This window comes from Dunckerocampus dactyliophorus, chromosome 11 (assembly GCF_027744805.1).
Source record: "Dunckerocampus dactyliophorus isolate RoL2022-P2 chromosome 11, RoL_Ddac_1.1, whole genome shotgun sequence".
Taxonomy (NCBI): domain Eukaryota; kingdom Metazoa; phylum Chordata; class Actinopteri; order Syngnathiformes; family Syngnathidae; genus Dunckerocampus; species Dunckerocampus dactyliophorus.
Window position 1 is genome coordinate 20,265,654 of NC_072829.1, and position 23,608 is coordinate 20,289,261.

General features: G+C 40.6%; 1 protein-coding gene across 14 annotated transcripts in view; it reads right to left on the bottom strand.

Annotated features, from left to right (window-relative positions):
* tenm2a (teneurin transmembrane protein 2a) overlaps nucleotides 1-21,133 on the bottom strand; it is a 296,346-nt gene extending 275,213 nt beyond the window's left edge. For 13 of the 14 annotated variants that reach the window (XM_054791392.1, XM_054791387.1, XM_054791386.1 and 10 more), the window contains exon 1: nucleotides 20,764-21,104. The gene's annotated coding sequence lies outside the window, so the exon portion shown is untranslated. Of the gene's footprint in view, nucleotides 1-20,763 lie in introns of all 14 variants that reach the window. The other variant, XM_054791378.1, reaches the window with a different exon arrangement.
* Nucleotides 21,134-23,608: the final 2,475 nt, after the last annotated feature.

Below are 23,608 nucleotides of genomic sequence, written 5' to 3' on the forward strand. Positions count from 1 at the left end.
GCATTGTCTTGTAAGTTTTAACTTCAAACCGAAAGAAATATATTTTCTTTTGTGTCAGCATGATCCTAATTTAAAATGTTATATAACTCACAGCACCCATTTTCATTTGTCTGGAATAATCACTTCTTTTGCAGATAGTGTAAGACGATTGACTTTTGAATAAGCATTTATTTAATTAATTCATACATTAATTTTCCACCACTGTCCAAGGTCATGAGTGAGCTGGAGCCTATCCAGCTTACTTTGGGCGAGAGGCGGGGTACACCCCGAACTGGCCTCGAGCCAATCACAGGGCACTTGTAGATAAACAACCATTCACACCGACAATTTAGGGCATGGCTCCTCCAACAAATTTGTCCAAGGGACATTATTTCCATTTTTGTGTGATTTTGTTGTCAGCACATTGAACTATGTAGAGAACAAAGGTTTTCATAAAGATATTTGATTCAATCAGATCTAGGATGTGATTGAAAATTTAATCGTGATCAATTGCATTCTGTCCATAGTTAACTCATAATTAATTACAATTAACCACATATAAAAATAAGTTTTTATCTATAATAAGCAGGAATGTAAATATCTCGTGATAAGCGATTCCATCTCGATACACGGGTTAAGATATGATTTAAAGGCGATATATTTTAAAGACAGAATGATTTGAGACGATTTGATACAGTGTACAAATGATACAATTTGATTCAGTACGATTCTACGGTTGCGTTTGCTGATGTAGACATTAATCTTGCATTATAAAATAAAGAAGCGAGTTTTGCCGATCTTGAAAATCTTTCCCGGTCAATAGATGTGCTCATGCTAGCACTGCTAATACTAGCGCTACTAATGCTATTTCGATCTATTCTCGTCTTCAGTCATGGTCACATTGACACAAGCCCCCAAATAGCTGTCCTCGGCTATGCCTGCCGGTAACTAGCAGCTCGTAACTCAGTTCGAAGCAAAAATTCACCCGAGAGACGCAGCTAAAAAACACTCATTAGGGACACTCGTATGCCAAGGTACCACGGTATAAATGACAATAAAAAATACTGGCAGTGCTCCAGTACCTTCTCACTTCTCTCTCGCAGTCGACATACTGCGTGATAACTCAGCTCACAGCGACAGTAGACACAAAGAACTTTGGTCTTGCTGCGAGAGCCATCTGCCAGGGCTTTGAAGCTATACTTACCATTCAAAATACCCTTTTCGTTGTCCATTTCTGCATGATATTTGTTCCCGCTTTATTTGTTCCCGCATTTCCTCAAACTACGGTGTGGGCCGAGGGTCAAACAGGACGTGCACACGTTAATCGGGCGTCAAAATCTTTTACATGTATTTTATTTACATTACATTTGTTTCAACTCCAAAGTACAAGTTTTAAATGAAATTCAATGCATCAGGTGCAGCTATACTTGCCTCATTTTCCGCTTTGCATACTTCCATTAGAACGATATAAAACCAAAACATCACCTTGAGGAAAAAAAAAAATGAAATACATAAATAAATAATAAATGATTCACAATTCAATTCAACATGGCACTTAAGATAATGGCACCTCTAATATAGGGTCAGAATGAATCTAATTTGATGGTCATCTTTTAGAGTTGCAGCAATACCTTAGGTATGATTAATAATTGAAATCGCTATGGTATTTTAGACAGACAAGACAGACAGACAGATAGCCAGATAGATCGACAGATTGACGGACAGACAGACAGATAGATAGACAGATAAACAGACAGATAGACAGGCTGACAGACAGATAGAAAAACAGTCATTATTGCACCTCTATATCTACTGCACATCAAACACAGCTGTAACAAACATATGGAAGAAGTTCTGGGTTTTCGTTGGGCTTATTAAGACATTACAGCTTTTTGCACCTAGCTGCGCTAATCCTATAGCCTTATGCTCCCTGGTACCACAGCCAAGTGGCCTTATAGAGAGGCTCTTGCCCTCATCCTCAACCCTCCCTCCCTCACCATCATCCCTCTCTGTGTGTGTCTGTGTCTATGACTATGATGAATGGACAAAGCAGAAGAAGAGAGGCTGAATGTGAGACACTGGACAACTGAGGTCAGTTAGGATAGAAAAAGCAGAGAACATGAACAAGGAAGGCAGAGAGAAAATGAAGCATGAGGAGGAGGGGCTCGCACACAAATACACAAATTGCATACAAAAGCACCTACATGCACTCTGCCCCTGTGTTTATGTCCTTCTTTGGCATGCGGCTTGAAGTTGTGTGTGTTTGTGCGTGTGTACGTGAGAGTGCAAGGCCGAGGTAGGTTAAACTTGTACTCCTGAAGTGTTCCCAGAAGAGATTAATCATCCTGTGCTGGAATGCAGCATCTTGGTCATAAATCATCACCTGCCCCCCCTCGCTCTGCTGCTGCCACACGTCGCGGTGAAGTCAGGGTAAAAGGAGTGTCATTGCATAGCCACGATGAACAAACATGCAAATGCTCTGACAGGTATTTTAGGATCAGTCAAATGTATAGAATCGTGTGAGGGGCAAAATAAGTGATACTTTAACTGGTGTACTATAAAGCAGTGGTTCTCAACTGGTGGGTGGGGACCCAAAAGTGAATGGCGGCACCGTCCGTGAATGCACCTCACATTCTTGTCAATTCACTTGCTGACGTGAGGTGCACGCCATGTTTCTGGGCGACTTTGTGAAGTTGAGTGGGACAGGAAGGACAGAGAGGGTAGACTTAACATGCTGTCCGTCCGACACACAGCTGCAGACATCTGCTGAAGAATAGCGCGCCATTAAAAAAAGAGTGTGTCAGTGCTGCAGCTCACCTTGTGTTGAAAGATATATGTGAAGTTTAAGTTGAAAAATCCCCTCAATTTAGGTCACCACTTGTCAATGTGAGGTGATGGTGGGTCCCATTGCCAAACCAGCTGAGAACCATTGCTGTATAGGATACAGGGCAGTCAGGTAAGGCAGATAAAACAATGCCACCTTTTAATTTTCAAAAAAACAGGTGCAAATTAGATGATGACGTCATTATGTCACCTACCCAATCCCACCACCACAAATAGATGGTAGCCCTGTGGAAAACACTGATATAAAATTTAAAAATGTAACATTCTTCCTTGTCCAAGTGTATACATGACATGTTAATATCATGTAGAGAGCATCGTAACCAATAGCTACTCTTTTGGGTTCACGGTTGTATTTTTTATTTATTTTTTTGTTGTTTTGAGAGCCTTGCTTGCCACAAATCTCACCACCACTGTCACTGTGATGTAATATTACAAATAACTGAATGAATGAATGAATGAATGAATGAATTGGGTAGTGGGCGAACGCTAACACAAACACACATACAGTGGTGTGAAAAAGTGTTTGCCCCGTTCCTGATTTCTTACTTTTTTACATGTTTGCCAGACAAATTTAAATATTAGTCAATGACAACACAACTGAACACAAAATGCAGTTTTTAAAAGAAACTGTTTATTAATAAGGGAGAAAAAAAAAATCCAAACCTACATGAGCCTGTGTGAAAAACCTAATAACTGGTTGGGCCACCCTTAGCAGCAACAACTGCAATCAAGCGTTTGCGATGACTTGCAATGAGTCTCTTAAAGCGCTGCGGAGGAATTTTGGCCCACTCATCTTTGCAGAATTGTTGTAATTTAGCCACATGGGAGGGTTTCCTAGCATGAACCACCTTTTCAAGGTCATGCCACAGCATCTAAATGGGATTCAGGTCAGGACTTTGACTAGGCCGCCCCAAGGTCTTCATTTTGTTTTTCTTCAGCCATTCAGAGGTGGACTTGCTGGTGTATTTTGGATCATTGTCCTGCTGCAGAACCCAAGTTAGTTTTTAGATGGACGAACATTCTTCTTTAGGATTTTTTGGTAGACAGTAGAATTCATGGTTCCATTTGTCACAGCAAGTGTTCCAGGTCCTCCAGCAGCAAAACAGCCCCATACCATCACACTACCACCACCATATTTTACTGTTGGTATGATGATCTTTTTCTGAAATGTGGAATTACTTTTATAGATGTAATGGGACACACACCTTCCAAAAAGTTCAACTTTTGTCTCATCAAAGTATTTTCCAACAGGCCTGGGGGATTATCAAGATGTTTTCTGGCAAAATTGAGACGAACCTTAATGTTCTTCTTGTTGAGCAGTGGTTTTCGTCTTGGAACTCTGCAATGCAGGCCGTTTCTGCCCAGTGTCTTTCTTATGGTGGAGTCATGAACACCAAGCTTAACTGAGGCAAGTGAGGCCTGCAGTTCTTTGGATTTTGTTGTGGGGTGTTTTGTGACCTTTTGGATGAGTCGCCGCTGCGCTCTTGGGGTAATTTTGGTTGGCCGGCCACTTCTGGGAAGGTTCACCACTATTCCATGTTTTCGCCATTTGCGGATAATGGCTCCAATTGTGGTTCACTGGAGTCCCAAAGCTTTAGAAATGGCTTTATAACCTTTTCCAGACTGATAGATCTCAATTAATCTCAGTTAAGTTATTTTTTAATGGGGGGGCAATCCCTTTTTCACACTCGGCCATGTAGCTTTGTATTTTTTTTCTCCCTTAATAATAAAAAGTTTCATTTATAAACTTCATGTGTTGTTTTTGACTAATTGAAGGGGGGAACCACTTTTCCACACCGCTGTACATGCATGTGCTGCAATCGCTCCTCCATTACAGTTAGTTACATTTGAAAACCTTTCATGAAAGAAAGCTACTCAGAGACAAAGAAAACACAATTAATATAATGAGTGCTGATGGATGGGGGTAGTGGGGGAAACACTGCAGGATGTAAACCAACTACATTCTGTTACAGGAGGTGTTTTATTGTGATTTTATCAAGAATGAATGTGACAAAAATAATTGTAATATGCTACAGTACTGTAAGGTAATTGAGACGTGACAGGTCCCATTTAATCTTAGTTTTTGCTCTTTCCAAGTGTTACAAGCAAGTGGTGCTTGTGCAATCTCTGCAACCAGAGTCCAGAGTTGTCAAAGATAGATGAAGAAAGACCACAACAGCCCATCTGTAACCCAGTGTCGAAGTGAGAGTTTTTCTTCGCTTCCAACAAATAAGAACTGTATGTCTTTATCATTTAATTTCATTTTATTTCCTAAAGAAAATAATCATTCTCTTGAATCATTAAATAACTGATATAGCACATCTCATTTTTGTTCATGAAACATGTACTAAATTTGGACTAGCTTTACGTAAATCCACCGGCTGTCATTTCCATATAATGAATCTCTTACTTTAGTATCTCCTGCGTTATATTAAATGACCGGACAGTGTTGAGAACATGATGTTATAACGCAGTTGTTTCCCTTTAACATTTACATTAATTAGCTTGTGCCGACTAATGCAGATTGTATTTACCATCAAGATTTTAAACTTGTAAGACTTTACACTGCACGTGAAATCGTAATTTTACACATAATTGTATTTGTTTTGTATATTCAAATATATTCATAAATCATTGCTGTTTCGTCGTTAACTATGACCTATCATTGGTAAAATAATTTGCATATTTAAGCAAATGTTACATATTTTGTGCCTATATTAAGCATTTCAAGCATAAAAATGGCTAAATGAACTAAAATACAAATATAAGGCATTTAGAAGATGCATTCAAAGACGTGATATGTGGTACTCACTAAATGTAGTACTACACTGGTCACTAGGTGTCAGTAATGTTATTGTAATGTTCAGTGAGGCACATAAGCGCCAGACTTGATCCCCAGAACAACAGGCTTTTATGGTAATCTCACAACAGGCACAATAATCCCTAATGAAAATCCTTAATGAAAACACAGGCTACTGTTACGGCCATAATCCGGGCCAAGATGAAAGTCAACTCTGAACCCCTGACGTCACTTCCTGTCCGTCCCTCATTCAGCTCATCTCGCACCGGAACAGTCTTGTTTATGTCTTAAATGACTTACAGTATTTACTTTTACTATGTCTACTATATTGTGTATTACGCGTGAAAAGGTGATTACAGGTGTGTTATTTCATGTCTAGAGGGCTCTAATAATGGTAAAAAAAAAACGTATTTAGAAGGCCGTAAACAGGTTTATATGCTTTAACTACAAAAATATTGTATTTATAAATAAGAAATCCTACTTTGTGGAAATTCACTTATCAGGGCCGGGTCTCATTTTCTTCATCATTATTTTGTAGATGAGGAAGACATGCTTTCATTTGTCACTATTGCACTTCCCCAGCAGTCACCACATTACAGATAGCCTGTAGTTCCAGCTGCTGCGCCAATGTTGAAGGGCAGGATGAAGTCATGGGACACTCCCCATCAATCGATGAAGCTTTTACACCTTCCGTGCTCACAGGAAACAGTATGAAAGGAATGCCGTGCAGAAATAAAAACGTCTGTGTTCTCCCTCTGTTATGTTCAAGTACAGGAAATTGATTCTTTAATAAAAATTCAACAGCCAAGTTTCATTACGTTTCTGAGCTTATTCTCTTTCCCTTGTGGAGCGGGAAAATATCCCAGTTTATTAAATTACTTTTCTGAAAAGTCTCTGGGGATGCCATCTTAACTCACGTCCTCCTTCACAATGCCATTTTAGACTGTAACTAGACATATCTGCTAGAAAGGCAGGCGGAGAGAAGGAATATGTAACTGAGGCGTAGAGGCACACTACACTAAATGTCCTGAACTCAATGGTTGCCGTAGAGAGTTTGTGGTTCCATTAGCTGAACAAGGAACTGAATGATCCCATAAATCAAGGATGATGGAGTTAGTGCCCAATAAATGGTAAATATTCTACAATTTGACAATGGAAGTGAAGAACGTGTGTGCATGCGTATGCTCATGGATGTGTCCATTACTCAAAAGGACTTTGATAATCACACTCCATTTTTCAATCAATTGTCCATATTTCCCCAATCCATGAATTAAAGAAGATATGTTTCTAAGATTGTGGCCTTTTATTGAACTATAAGAGACACTGTTTGAGAAAAGGCTTTGTTATGTTCTTCCCATCTCATTTATATTATCGAACAGAAGTGATGTTTCTCTGTTGACCACTTAACAGACAGCAGTGCGTCAACCTTCACTTAAAGCTGACTTCAGCCTCTGTCTCGTACCGCCGTTTAGGCCCGTCACGATAATCAATAAATCAATTAATCATACAATCAATAAAAATGAACTCGATATTTTTGCCGGCCTCGCTAAATTGACGTGCATGCGTGTTTGTTTTCCTTCTATCTTTCTACCCAACAGGCTGGATGGCAAGAAGGTTAACTCTGTGCCTCTGTTTCAACACCTGCACGCGTTGGTTCTATAGCGGAATGAATGGAGTGAATGAACCCCCCCGTCAGTGATTAAGTCTTTTTGTGCCAGTGGGTGGAATCGGGGCTCTATAGCGAGAGTGCTGCAGCCTGCAAGTGAGGAAATGCAAATACGTATGAATGAAGGCACAAAAGTGATGTTTTCTAAGGCGAATGCCACAGCCCCAGTGTGGGAATATTTAGGTTTTAAACAGAATTAACAACTTTAGCTCATGAACACCAATGAGCGACGAACGCCCTGCGACTGGCTGGCGACCAGTCCAGGGTGTACCCCGCCTCTTGCCCAAATTTGAGAAGCACCGTGTCAAGGAATAATACCCAATGCTCATTGAAGTGCAATTTTGTTCACAGAAACTTGATAGTCCATTTTATTGTTTTTATTATTGTGTGTGGTTTTTATCGGAGTGCTTTTTTTTTTTTTTAACAGAAATAGGGTCTATTTTTTCTTGTTTTTGGTTATGATTTTTATTTCACTATAATTTTTGCGAAAAAAAGACACATTTCATTGTTTTTTTTGGGGCTTTTTTTTTTTTGAAAGCTCTTGACAGCCCAATTGCAAGACTGAAGCTCGTGTGTCTTACTATAAATGTGTTTCACACCTGAAAAAGAGAGGCGGACAGGAAGTGATGTCGGGGATTCAGAGTTGAGTTTCAGCTTTGTGTGGGTAAAAATAGTGTAGACTACGACATGTCATAATTCACCAACGTCTTTGAATGCCTTATATTTGTATTTTATTTCATTTAACCATTGTTATGCTTGAAAATGCTTACTTTAGTCCGAGTCCGAGTCCATGATTCTCGCTTAGAAAAGGGTGGAGTGCGGTCGAAATTTGTTTTCTCTGTAGAGTGGCTGGGCTCTCCCTCCACAACATTTGCTGAAATTTGCTCATTTTTTGTCTAACAATAAGCCACAAAACAGCATGATTTAGTAATTAATATCATTTTGAAAAACTGTGATAGGGTGAAACACTTCAAGGTCCTACAATAAGCGACTTACTTCTCTGCAAAAGAGGGAGCGTGACGATGAACGGGCTGCCTACATGAAATATGTGAGTATATAACATGTCAAGGCTGTGAAAACATTAGCTTTTCAGCCTGTTGTCGTCAAAATGTTGCTAAGTTGCCAATGATGAGTTCTGTGACAGGAGGAGGATGAACCATCGGCCTGTTCAACAGCCAAAAACGTCTAAAAAGCGGTAAGATTCCACCCAAGTAACGGTGACAACGTCAAGCAAACAAGGCAAGAGTAACAACCAATCACGATCCAAAGCTAACCGTCAGAAATGTTGACCATGTCCAAAGTTTACATATGCACAGTTATATACATTGATGTGCATAGGTGTGGTGTGTGTGTGTGTGTGTCTGTGCACCTTTTGACTTGCACAGGTGATTAAAAAAAACATGTTATTTCCAAGGCTCTGATTTAAAAAATGTCCGACTATCTATGAGGCCATAAGTGTGTCCTGGCTGGTGACTGGATGAGCGCGAAGTCAAGAAACAGGGAGAGTGTGTGTTCATCTGTGTGCGTGTGTGTGTGCGTGTGTGGGCGCATGCAGCAAGCAAGGCAGCCGTGGATGTTTTTTTGCGGGGTTTTGGCCAAAAGTAACCTGTTTTAATAAATTGATAGTTGATCGACCACCTCCTTGTTTTTTTTTTCCACACCTGGGCAAAAGTGACACACAGCTCTGTGGTGGGTGGTATGTATACTTGATACAACATATCCTGTGCCAGTCAGGAGTGCTGCAAAAAACGCAGCTTTGCCGATTGTATAACCGCGTTGTCTGAAATCGAAGTTCTGATCAGAAAACGATAAATCGCTCAGTCCTACAGAAAGTCTTTAAATGCACGCCTATAATATGGCTTGTTTTCCAATAAAGTTAATTTAATGAAGGAAATGCAGACTAATGGAAAAACCCCACAGAATTTTAATAATCCAGATGCTCTATATAGATCCCATTAAGTGAAAAGGATGCCTGATCACCATACATAAACACGTGCATATCTAGTTTACATATGCAATGAAATATGATTGACAGTGCTCTTTATTGCTAAGCCATTAACATGAACATCGCACCTACCTGGCATTAATCTGAGCCATTATTCATGAGTTTATGTGCTAGAAAGCACGTAGGTTGGACACGCTAGGTTACTCAACATGGCCTGCAGCAGTAAGCTCACGAAGGCCCGCAACGTGTGGGGCATACGAGAAGGTCGAGATAAAATCAGTCAGTCAGCGGTCAGGCTGATGTAGTAAATATCATCCTTAATATCATCCAGCTCTGCGATCACATCCTCTTAAAAAACTCACCGGATACAGGAGCATAGTAATCCAAGATGAAGGCTGCTCTCGGCAAGTCTCACTTTTCCTAAAGCACAGCTAATGCTGGGTGTCACCAGCTCGCACACGCATTGCACGATAAGAAGCGGTGTCTGAGATTCACGATGCTCTTTAGAAATGAAAAAAATATATATATTGTTCATAAAGGTCACAAAGAAGATGTTCAACATAGATGGGTGGAAGGCACTCGTGACTTTCAGATTTCAATTTCAAATCACAGAAAGCTAAGCCGAGTCCAGTCCGCAATTTTAAATCTGTTGCCAGAAAGAGCTGAATATTGAAGGTTCTCTCTTCAGCTAATATTATGTCATCCTTAATTGTTTACTCATTATGTTACTACTGTATCTCTGAGGCTAATTTTATGCAATTTATCTTGACAGTTATTTTAAGATTCAGCGTTCGAATAAAGCGGTATCATGGCAGTACCTTGCACGTTATGTCACTCCATCTTACTTCAAGATGGTTAATCAGCAATTAACCTAAGTGTTCTTCAAAAACAAGTACACACTTGTACTGTACATATACAAAACAGTTCACATTAAAAAGCCGCTCATTTCATGGAGAATAATTATCTACAACTGCCTTAAGAATGTACAGCCCATCTATTCACTTACAAGCAAGGCACTCAGTAGAATGTGGAAAAAGACCAATTTTGGAAAATATGTTAATAAGAAGTATTTGACAATTCAATGGAGTGCAAACAGTGACAACGAAAAATAACCTTCTCTATCCACTTATTGATAATATTTTATGTGTTCTTACAATGCACGTTTGCAACCCATGCATACAGTTTGATGGAAATGTGAGTGCACTCAACTACCATGCGAGTCAACAAGATAACAGAGGTGAAAACGACACCCCTCAATCCTGTAATTTGGCACTTCTAGGAGGTAATTAATGCAGTATTTCCTATGCATTCTTTTATTTGCGGTGCCCCTGCCTACAATACATTTGGACTGTCACAAACAGTTTTGGCGCTATCTGTTCAGGGCCTCACAGTGGTCTAGTGGTTAGCATGTTGGCCACACAGTCACAGTCTGGAGATCGGAAAGACCTGGGTTCGATTCTCTCCATCTCTGTGTGGCGTTTGCATGTTCTCCCCGTGCGTGCGTGGGTTTTCGCCAGGTACTCCAGTTTCCTCCCACATTCCAAAAACATGCATGTTTTCTGTTGGCGACTCTAAATTGTCCATAGATATGAATGTGAGTGTGAATGGTTGTTTGTCTATATGTGCCCTGCGATTGACTGGCGACCAGTCCAGGGTGTACCCCGCCTGTCGCCCGAAGTCAGCTGGGATAGGCTGCAGCATGCCCCCGTGACCCTAATGAGGATAAGCGGCATAGAAAATGGATGGATGGATGGCTCTCTATTCACCCTCGCCGATAAACACATAATGTCCTCGGGTTGCACCTAACAATTTTTTTTTTCCTCAATTAATCTGAAGCTTGTTGTTTCGATTAATCCAGTAATCGGTTAGGTCCTAAACAGACCAAATCAATATGAACCAAAAACAGTTAGTGGTTTAGTCTGGTGTCAGAAAAGAGGCAGACATACTGCATCCATCACTGTTTTCCAAAGTCAAAGCTAATGTATGTCAATATCTTGATTTGCCTAAAACACAAAGATGTTTTAGGTGTCAAAAAATCCTTGAAAGCTAAGGGGTCACGGAACAAAATGCACAGAAACATTTTTGGAAAGCCGACAGCAAAAATCCCAACTGTTTAAATTTCCAATTCTAAACCTCAATTTGTAGGTAAACAAAAGCCTACAAGATATAGAAAAAACATGATTTTAAATACCTAAATTTGTATGGTCACGATATAGCAGTGTTTAACAATTTACCACACACAAGGTCTACTTGTAAAATCACAGAAGGGACGTATATGACGATACCATCAGATCCACCTTGTGTCCTAACCAATTCATGCACCAATTAAACAATACCTCCCCCTTTCCGCAATCCAAGATAAAGAGCGCCTATCCACTCTCCAAAGCTCAGAGTTCTTAGTTAATCAGTTGTGACACAAGGTTATTTCTCCTTCCATTACCACATATCCTGTTGTCTCCCAAATAATAAGATGCTTTGGGGGTAATGTACTGTGCCGCACAAGCCTTTACTGTTATTCAAAATTTAGCTGATGAAATAGCAACCATGCCATCAACTCCATTTACCGGTGAAGCACTGAACACCTGCCTGAGGCTTAAAATGGATCAAAATCAACAAGAAAACAATAGAGGCTTTGGGGTGTAGGTGATGCATGCTGCTGGAAATAAATAATCATTTTTCAGTCTTTAATGTATTGAGAAAGTATAACCCAAAATGGAGCACAACTTAATGGAGGATTATCTTTTTTTGTGTTTAACTAACAAATGGTAATTGCACGGAACATGCTGACATAAAATTATTCAGTAAAGCTAATTTTCATTTTTCTTAGGAATCAGAAACATTCAAAGTTAATGGCTAAAGGAAACGTCCAGTAACTGCAGCTGAGGTAATTAAAACTGTGAGATATTTTGGCATCAGTAAACATGGTGGAAGGCATTTATTGTTCCAATTGTCACAATGGCCGCAATTGTGCCTTTTTTAACATCGAATAGAGACATTTGGTTGTCATTTGGCAACAGAACAACGCTGGCCATGTTGCAAACATTCAGCCCACCATGTTGGTTCATTTTCTAACTCTGAGTGGGCTCTGAATTAGTTTGGAAGGACAAAATGTATTAACTGTGCTCTCAGTACCAACACGGGTCATGCCTGCAGTGTGAAAGCGGCATTAGTGAAATTGGACCCTTGAGGTTTTCTAATGCTCTTTTCCATCTGTTTGACCGTGTGAATGTGAAGCGTACGCAACACAGGACAAGATATACTGGACTGTAGCACAAGGGTCACACTGGATAATAGTGGCTCCTAACAAAGGCACACTGTCCCAAGAGTGTATGTTTATTTGATGGACGTATGCATCAAATGCATTATGGTTATTGTGTGAAGCCTCGGTCTCTAATCCCCTAATCTGCTGAACCCTGGAAATCACTGCAGTCATCTGTCAACCAGGTTAGACCAGGGCTCAACACTCAAACACATGTACAGGCATATACACACAGAGCAAAACACATTAACACGCACACACACACGGTGATAGTAATTTAGTCGGCAGGGTCAGACTCATTTCGGTCTAATGAAGATTGATGCTCCCCTGTTCAAACCTCACAGGTGTTGTCGTAAAATGTAGAAATACATAACCCATATCGAGGACATGAGAGGAAGCAGAGATAACAAGAAAGTCAGTTATTCCTATTTTGGCCAGTAAAGGTCTACCGTGCGCAGTGAGGAAAGGAAACGGTATACAAGTTAATCTGCACAATGAATTCCCAAAAGATCCGGTGGGACATTTGATTTTATTAATGAATGAATTTTAATTTGTCAAAATGTGCTCTGCGATTGGTTGACGAACAGTCCAGACTGTGCAGATGAGATAGACTAAGAGTTAAGAGTTAAGACTGTCTCTCTTCCATTGCTAATAGCCTTTTTTCTTGCCAATTTTGTAGAAACAAATTACTTTCTCCAGTACAATGGTGTTGAACTGATGTTCACAATGGTATAGTACTACAGTGTGTTCCGAGCAATGTTTCTATGCAGACAGAGGAGGTAGGAAGTACTCCAGAACTTGGAACACCTGTAGGAATTAGTTGCACCAACAGCCAAGGCTTGATCAACCTCCATTTCTGCAGAACAGCTTTGTTTGTTTATGTTGACCCATTTTGTGGTCCCTGAAACAGGACTTTTTTGTAAAATTCTGAAAACACATTCTTTTTCAGTTTTGGGTAACCTTACTTTTTTTTTTTTTTAACCTCAGGCACTTTACCGTTTACCTTTGTACCATTTCATGCTATTTATTGGACTTGAACGACTTGAATTTAAATAAATAACTGGAAAAATTGGGGTGTTCTAAAACGTCTGACTGGTAGTGTATACACTAAGTCCCCTACTAACGAACATCCGACGTGCGAACTTTCGGAGATACGAACAAAGCCGACTAGTCTATATTTTCATGTGTTTTGCCTTATAAAGTCCATATTTATACTGCTACATGCTTGACCAGCAGAGGGCACTGTGACACTGCTAATGGGACCAACAGCAGTAGAACAGGCAGAGAGAAAGCTACATTGTTAGCTGTATAATACAACCCGGACAGAGCGTGTGATTAAAGTTTATGAAGAGTTAATAGGCCTGCTTAATTCTACACCACCCACAGAACACTACCTCTTTTAGAATAGTCTAACCACGACAATGTGTCCTTTTTTTCAATATCTCCTCCTCCAACTCCACCACAACGACTATGCTCGACCACTCCTCTTCAAAGGTAAATAACATTTATCATTACGTATTATTATATCATTATTATTACTGTTATTTTCATTAATTATCCTCTTTTAATATTACTACTGCATCCAAACTCATAGTGATATACATACACATATACTGTATATGTATACACGTACATGTAGTACCTATATCATTGGTAATATTACCTTTTCCCCTACTTGCAAACACTTCGACATAAGAACGGTCGTCTGGAACCAACTGTGTTCGTTAGTTGGGGACTTAGTGTACTGTGTATATACAGTGGTGTGAAAAATTGTTCGCCCCCTCAGTGTTTGATTTTTTTCTTTGAGGAGGCATTTTTGTGATGAAAATGTATTACTCTTTTGAAAGTATATTGTTTTGAGAAGCCAAACTCTTTACATAAGTGGCCCCACCAACTAACCGGAACTGCGTTCCTCATCACCAAAATCCGACCAGAACGCGGCTCACAGGACCAAGTGGTGGGTAAGTCACTGTCGATGCACTACACTGCTGATGGGGATGTCATGCAATTTCGTCTCCAAAAAAATCAAAGCTATCCCTTTAAGAAGTAAAAACGTCTTCAAAGGTCTCGTCTCCTTCGACGCCAAAAAAATCTCCAAACATGGACCATTGAAAGGTGGAACAAAGTTTTATTGTCTAATGAGAAAAAATGTAACCTTTGAGGGGGCGCAAACATGATCTAGGGTGCTTTTTCCTTCAATGGAAAAATGGAGCTTCAAGTTGTGCGGGGCGTCAAACAGCAGATGGCTATGTGGAGATGTTGCAGGGGGCATCCTTCATGACTGAAGGGCCTTGTCTGTGTGGTAATGACTTGGTTTTTCAACAGGACAATGCGGCAGTTCACAATGCCCACCTGACAAAGGTCTTCCATCCTGTGTATTCGCCTGATGTAAATCCAATTGAGAACATTTGGGGATGGATGGCAAGGGAAGTTTACAAAAACGGACATCAGTTCCAGACAGTGAATGCCCCCTGTGAAACCATCTTCACCACCTACAGCAACATTACCACTAGCCTCCTGGTTAAAACCAAATCATTTATTGAGGCGATTAACAAGAATAGTGCAGCAACTCATTACTGAGTGCGTCTGTGTAGGCTCTCAGTCGTACAAAAGTTGTCCATCGAGGAAAAGGCTTCTTGAGACGTCATCTGTACTTCTGTGAAGAAGGTGTCGGACGTTTCGCTCCTCATCCGAAGAGCTTCGTCAGCGAACTAAAGTGCTGGTAGCCTAGGCCTTAAATACAGTAAGAGTGGGCGGAATTGGTGTGCCAACACCCTCCTTTTATTGGTTCCTTACACTAAGCCTGGGCGGAGTAGTGGTATAATCCTCTCCTGCTATTAGCACCTCCGAAAAAAGGGAAGTATCGCTCCCTGAGTTGGGTATGAACGACTCTGATACTGGCTCGTTAGCATCTATTGTTATGGCTCGGCCCTGGCTTCACCTCATTTGCAAGACTAAGAGCTGTGGGTTTTGGTCTCAGTAACCTGCTGAACACAGGGTCCAAATTAAACCTCAAACCACCATTCCGATTCAATGATGGGTTCTGTTGTTTGACAAAAATAGCTTCCTTTCTTTCAAACCATCTGTTTTCTTTGGTTTTCTTTACCTCACTGTACTCAAAAGAGTGATTGGTTGCTTTAAGGTGTAGATGTACTGCATATTGAGGCCCACTAGAATTGTCCCTGCGATGTTCATAAAGCCTTTTTTGGAGCATTTGCTTAGTTTCCCCAATGTAGTCTCTTTGCATTCCTCATCTTTACAGTGGATGGAATAGACCACATTGGTCTGTTTTTGGTTTGGAGCCTTGTCTTTAGGATGCACTATTTTTTTGTCTCAGGGTATTTACTGGTTTGAAATAGGTAGGAATTTTGTGTTGCCATAAATTTTCGGAGACCCCCGCTACATAAGGGACTACCACTCCTCTCCTTTTTGCTTCTGTGGGCTTTTGGGTTTCTTTCTTTTGGAGGGTCCTTTTTCCTATGTTCTACTGCTGATTACTGAAGAGCGGAAAAAGGTAGAAGCAGACTTTTTTTTCTGATGAAAGAGAGGAGTCTAATCGTTCTTTTGGTAGGTTCCACATTTCTATAGCCATAGAACACAATAGTCTGTGTGCCTTGCAAGATGAGTCAAAATAGTCTAAAATGATCGGTACTGAAGGGGCTGTCTTTTGAAAAATGGGATTCAATGAGTTAAGCAAAAAATTTGCAGAATCCTGAGAATGGTAATAATAATTTTTAAAAAAGGGCTGCAATCGTCAACGATGATCAATGATTTGCATCATGTATGAATGTATGAAAATGGCAAACAATTTTAATTAATAGTTAATACAACTTCTTACAGTCTTTTTTTTTGCCTTCTTGTCAGTCATAAGATACCCATTTAACAAACACAAAGCCATAATTACTCCATCATTTTTCATCTTAACTGAATAGTTTTCTTCAATAAAAAGGGCAAATGCTTACATCTTTGCAATACAATATTTTACTGAATATGTCTTATATTCAATGGGGAATTGTATGAACTGGGTCATGATGGTTTGTCAGTTCTGGAAAGCATGTCTCTAGAAAGGAGGTTTGGGAAATACTAATCTCCATGGCGACTACAGACAGTTAATCTTATGGCACAGTTGTAAAGGTCCAGCAAGGACACTGACACGCTGACAACCTTTGAATGCCACGACTCTTGTGTCGGCTTTAGAAGTCTATGGTCTGTTTGTTTACATATACACTATAAGTCTGTGTGTGACTTTGTGTGTGTATCTGTGTTGTTGTGGGTGGCTTGATGGATTTGTGCCAAATAGGACACCCTCAGGGTTTGTCTGGGGATTGTGGTTGACATGGCCTGCTGCTGTCCAGAGTGAGCTCCTATTAGTCCTCGCACATATGCAAACACACACACGCGCGCACACACACACCCACAGATCTTAGTGATGCCTGACTTGAAAGTGCTCATCTTTGCAAGTATATTTGTCTCAGAAGTCAAACATCATTCCATACTGTATATATTTCGCTTTAGTGGTTTTAAGTGTGTAATGATTGCATGGGTTTTGCTTGCCTTTTGAATTGTACAACCCTGTATAAAGTTCAAGACAGAGTGGTGGGAAGATCGACTACGGAGGGTGACACATCACACAGGCACATGACGAGAGTAAAAGGTGGAGAAGAAGCTGCAGAGAGAAATTGTATGGGTTAAAGACAAGTGTGATCTCAGCAAGGTGCCTCATAATCTCCGTGCTATCACGTCATAAGTTGATGACTGCTGGACTATGGGACCTTTACCCTACACACCGTCCCATGATTATTTTTTTCCCTATTCCCTAACTATTCGGATACAACCTTAACCTTCAGACACATTAGACCTTCAACCAAGCATGCTAAATGAATCTTCATTCCTGACTGAACACCTTCTCCTTTCAGTGACATAGTCTTTACTAAGGACTGGGGGTTCTACTGGAGCTGGGCTACCAGAGCTTTTATGCTCTCAGGCTGGATTTACACTGCAGCTCTCGACTGGCCAAATGTGATTTGATGCTTATATCTGATTTTTTTGGCACTGCTTATCGACGTCTACTTTCAAGTGACCCATATCCGTTTATTTACTGAACCACAGAAACAAAACATGTGTATAAAAACACAGGTGTGCAATTACATGTCGTAGAGAGACGGAAGTGACAACACCAGGAAGTAATTTAGTGAACAAACTTAAACATTATCGATCTGCTACCTCTCAGTCACTGACAGGGTATATCCAATCACTGAGGCCTACTTTGGATCTGACTAAATCCGATACTGTGTGTTTTCTTCTGCTTACAATGCAATTATGCATATTTGAATAGATCCAGAGGGGGGGAAAAAATCTGAATCGTGTCACTTGAACCAGCCATCCATTTTCTGTATCGCTTGTCCTCATTAGAGTTGCGGGTGAGCAGGAGCCTACACTAGTAGGGCCTTATTTTTTCCCAGAGTCGGTTCTATTTTTTCCTAAATTCCGTTTTTTTCCTTTACATTTATTTTATCACCACAGATTGCGTGTTTTCGTATGTCAGTGAATAAAGAAAAAAATTTAAAAAAGCAAAAATCCATACATTTATTGATGCCATACATAACGGGACAATTTTGCCCAATATATTTATTTTTTCTTTCAATTGCTACAGAATCCTCAACAAACGATCATATCCATGGCTGGTGGTTCAAGATGATGTAGCTGCAGATGTACAGTAAGTGCAATTGTTTCATTAATGTAAGCTATTTTTTTAAGACACCCCTATTTTATCACCACTGATGTGCGCCACTCTTATTTTGAAGACCGGAAGTATGGCGTGTGTTGGAAATATATTTTGACTGTTGCTAAGTGAGACAGTGAGCAAGTGTCTCTTGCAGCCATGGCTGTCGTCTTTATTTCACGCACACGTCAGCGTGCATGGGCATCCCAAAACGCTCGGTTATGTTAACTACACACGGCCGCACTAGCATGCGCCGCTTCCCATTGTTATACGTGAGGTAAAGAGTGTTTTCACGGATTTACTTCAGGAGGGGGTAGGACAATCTGCTATGAATGAGCGGTCCATCCATCCATTTTCGTTGCCGCTTCTCCTCATGAGGGTCACGGGGGTATGTTGGAGCCTATCCCAGCTGACTGGTTGCCAGCCAATCGCAGGGCACATATAGACAAACAACCATTCATACCTATGGACAATTTAGAGTCGCCAATTAACCTAACATGCATGGTTTTGGAATGTGGGAGGAAACCGGAGTACCCGGAGAAAACCCACGCACGCACAGAACATGCAAACTCCACACAGAAATGCCCAACGGAGATTCAAACCCGATTTCCAAACTGTGACTGTGTGGCCAACATGCTAACCACTAGACCACCGTGCGGCAGAATGAGCGGTCCGCTGGGGAAATATTTCACACCAACATTCTTTCTCCTCACGATTACAGCATTTCATTCACAATAAGTCAATATCCACGAGATTCTACGTTTCAGTAGATCCCGTTTTTATTGGCCAATTCCGTGATTCCGTTATTAACCGAAATTATAGGGCCTTACATGAGCTGATTTTGGGCAAGAGGCGGGGTACACCCGTGGCCACCAGCCAATCAAAAAGCACAAATTACTCACACCTATGGGAAATTCAGTCTCCATTTAACCAAACATGCACATTTTTATGTATATTTGTTCACAGCATTCCTTCGTTAATGTTTTAAAATGTTTCAGCAGACTTACTCTATACTTTATACACCAAAATATTACATTGCATCAATTTGTACTTTACAATTTGGATTCGCAAGTATCCGTCAAACTCAGTTTGGGAAAAAAGTCCAGTGGATCTCCGTATAGTTCCCATTCAGCATTCAGGACCCCGCAACTTCCTAGATTAGTGAAGTAGTCAGACTTCGAAGTGAAGCGCAAGTCCGTGTGGTTACATTGTATGTTCCACGTGTTGGTTATACCGTGAATGAGGGAGGCATTTGGTTGGATGATCTCCTGTGTTATTGTGAAAATAGGCATTTTTAAATCAAACTTTATTTATGAAGTGCTTTTCATACATACAAAATTCAACCTAAATTACTTTAAAGAGTTAAAAACAATGTCCCGATAACCTCCAACCTCATACTCGTGCACCCCAAGCACATATATGAATGCACATTTACCCACAGCATTAAAATATGGAATTAAAATATGGACATCTTATGGCCCTCTCAATTATTCCTATTTTTTTTGCCATTCACAGATGGTCCGGGAGGGTAACACCTGCGAAAAGCGGGGATCTACCTTTATTGCCTTGCATCCTTTACTGCCTGGCATTTGATTCATGACAACAAAGTAACGGTGCTCCAAGTTGTATGCCTTTGTTTGTCTGCAATACAAAGGGAATGAAGGTGGTGTGGTCTGAAGCCGACATGTTTTGATGGACAGTTCTGGCATCAAATAGCGACAGTCAATACATGACTATAGTAAACATGGCTGTTTGAAACAGGTTTCCCACTGGTTGGTTGGCCGCGTATTTATAACATGCAGGACATCTTATGATAAAACATCACAAGTGTCATAAAACCACAGCGACCGTATTAACATTTTCCACTAATAATATGGTTGCTACGACCTGACCAGACCACAAGATTTAGTTCCTCCAGATGTGTGCTTCACATCTAATGTGAGACATTAAGTAAGAATATGTGGACTGTTAAAGAATAGATGCCATAAAGAGATATAAATAAATGTTGAATTGGCTTCCCAACATATTATCTGAGTAAATGAACAGAAGCAGAAACAAGCGAAGACAGATGTGACCAAGCACTGTAGTGACTGTCGAGGAAGGGGTGTGGATAGTGGGCTCCAGTAATGTTAAATCAGTCACAGAGACTTCAGGCATCTTCATCTAAGGGTCAACTCACATTTACAATCAACCTTTTATATATTAAAAAATCCACTAACTCAGGATTTTTTTTTTATTCTGCTGCGTGACGGCATGCTGCCTCCCAAATATCTGCTTTAGGAATCACAGTCTGAACACAGAACACACACACACACACAGTACCCTGCAGCGCATACAAGCAATAAGAGCACCATGTGACCATTGCCAGTCAAGTGTATGCTCACCATTCAGGACTGCGAATATTATTCCATGAAAGGCACCTCAATGTCATGGCACCACGCAGCTCTGTACTCATCAACCCACTGCATCCACACACGAACCGCATGAATCCACACAAGCTGACACCGTAAAGCTTCTTCGCACCGGGATATTTTAAATTATCACCTACCTTTTCCAGGTATGCGCAGCGTTCACTGCATAATCCTCCTTCTTCCACTTGCAACTTTTTTTTTCTCCCCGCCAAACAAAACAGTTTATATTTTAGTGCATACTTTTCTTTGCCGGCGCTACAGCATGCGGACAAGCTGTGAGAGCGGGTGACCAAAAAACCTCCAGCGCAACATCCCAGCAGATGCGGTGCTCAAACGGAGCAATCCATTCGGTGTCGAAGCAGGCAGCAGCAGAAAGAGCGCTAACTTTAGAAGCTGGCCAGTGAGCGGAGACGCGCAGCAGTGCGCAAACGTAGAGCGTCTTCAGGATGAGAAGGACTCAGACAGGCTGGCGGACATGCTGTGAAGAGACAACAACAAACGACAATGACCGAGGATGAAGGAGCGCGCGTTCACGGTCGAGCAAATGGTCATCATTATCAGTGCATGTGGCTTTAATCCACCGTGTACTGTTGGCTGCTGCAGCATCCTCACAAGAAGTGGCCAGATGCAATTCTATTATGTGATCCTTTTGGACTTGTAGATGAAAATCACGATTTTATTTTTTAAAAATGTGACCCGTGGTTGTACTTTTTTGGTGAAAATGGCATAAGTTATCGTAATATCACACAAATATAAAACATTAGCATGCCTATAAAAAGGTTTTTAAAGTAAAGATACATATTTTAAGACAAAGCTTTGTGTTATTGTTCTTTACTGTCAACATTTTAGCTTTTTCTCATTGTGCCTTTTTCTCTAGTTTTACCATTTTTGCTGTTTTTTAAATGTTACTTTCTTTCTGCAGTGATGCAATGATTAAATAAGCCACGGGCCACGGATGGCCCCTTTGGGCACCCCTATTTTTGCAGGTCTTTGTCAGAGTTGGGCGTGTGAGCAAGTCACAACTCTATTTGGCTTGTTGGCTTTTAGTGTCCCAGGCAAGTGATGGTGATTGAGGACAGAGGGGCTGGTCAACGTGTTACAACAGTCACCTAATCCACATCGCCCCGGCTCAAAGATATTTTTGGCGGCACACGTCACGTACCGCTAGTTGCTTGCGGGATGAGGCGAGCCGGTGTGGCATGCGCTGGGGACTGGACTCCAGGCTGGACCTTGCGTGCCTGGAGATCAGCGAGGCGTACGGGCATGTTCAGTGGACAAAATACGTGCCTGTTGGTCACTCTCTGGGAGGGGGGGGGGACTGATGTGATAATACATTTATTTATTCCTAATATTTTTGCAATCGTCCCAAAGATCAACCGGTCGATTGCAGTCGACGGGTTGGCGACTCCTGATCTAACACAAGTAAACCAATTCAGCACAGGTCACAATATGCTAAGCAGTTAATTGTATTAAAAGAAAAAGCGGCCTATATCGAAGCTTTGTGTTATAGGCAGTGTTGGGAGACGCTATGTTAAAAATAACAGCCTGACAACGGCGTTACCGAAAGTCAAATGTGGTACGTTATTATACATTGTTATACAATTTTGTCACCAACTATAACTAATTATATTTTTAAAGTAATTTGCCCAACATTGGTTATAGGTGACGAAGCAAATAGTTTGTAATTGTTCTGATGCGACACCATGTTTCATGTTTTGAATATGCTGCGGGGCAATAAAAAAAAAAAAAAACAAGCTGGAGGTCACAAGTGACTCTTCGAGTTGGTCTTTGGTTACCCCCGATCTAACACAAGCATCTAAGTAAAATAATTTGACACCATAAGTAACATTCATTGGGCTGCAGTGCAGTTCTGAATTTCTGCAAATTAAATTGAGGAAAATGTCCAGTTCTGTTATTTGTTTTGTTATTAGTGTCAACATTTGCGCTTCTTCTCTTTTCATTTTGCCTTTTTGCTGTATTTTTCCCATTTATGCTGTTTTTTTTTTTTGCTCAATTTTATTTCTACAATGTGCCACGGGCCAATAAAGAACAAGCGGGAAATGGCACAACATCAATAGGTAAAAGAGTTGTGAAAGAAGAACCCTTGATCGAAGTATTCCATTGGATCAGGTGTACCTTATCTTGTGGCCTGTGAGTTTTTATTCATCACCCGTGGTGCCAAAGTCGACGCTATTATATCTGTCCGCTTTGGGTACAGTCACCACCTTCCACCGCCCAGCGCTCATTACAGTGGTCCTCATGCATCTCGGTTTAAACAGTGCAACCACGGCACTGCAGGCTGCTGTTCACATTAGTGCACTGCCTAATGGGCTTTTGCTATATTAGCAGCAATAGAAAGGTGTAATAACAGGAGCATGCAATTATGCACCATAACAAGGGAAAACATAGTTAACAGTTACACTATTGCCGCTTACTCTCCAAGCAAGCTGTAAATACATATTTCCCATTGGAGCTACGATAATAACTTCTGCTTATTTGAAAACATCCCGTAAAGAGAACCTTGTGGCTCTTTTGATAAAGACTTCATTTCAGAGGCATTTTAATGCATAACTAGGGATTGACATGGAACACGATCCATCACTGTGAGTATTATTTATTTATTTTTCCATTTCATTTTCTATTTTGGCTATGCTATGCATAACTGTGTGGCCCATCCATATATAGCAAATTAGACACAGTGGCTTAAAGCTTAAGTAAAAGCTTACAATTTAAAAATCAAACAAATTCACATTCAATTGAATGCAAGCTATGCAAGATGCCTTTAGAGGGGAACACAGGTGCAGTTTGAGACAGAAAAATCAGACGATGGTAGGATAACATATTGGACCATTTGAAAGTTCCAAAATAATAGCCTAAAAATCAGCTTTGTGTTTGGCCCAGTTATGCTGTTGCAGCTTGTGCCATGCCCCAAACAGTTAGCCTTTAATAAAAAAAAATGCTACATAAAAATTAATATAACAC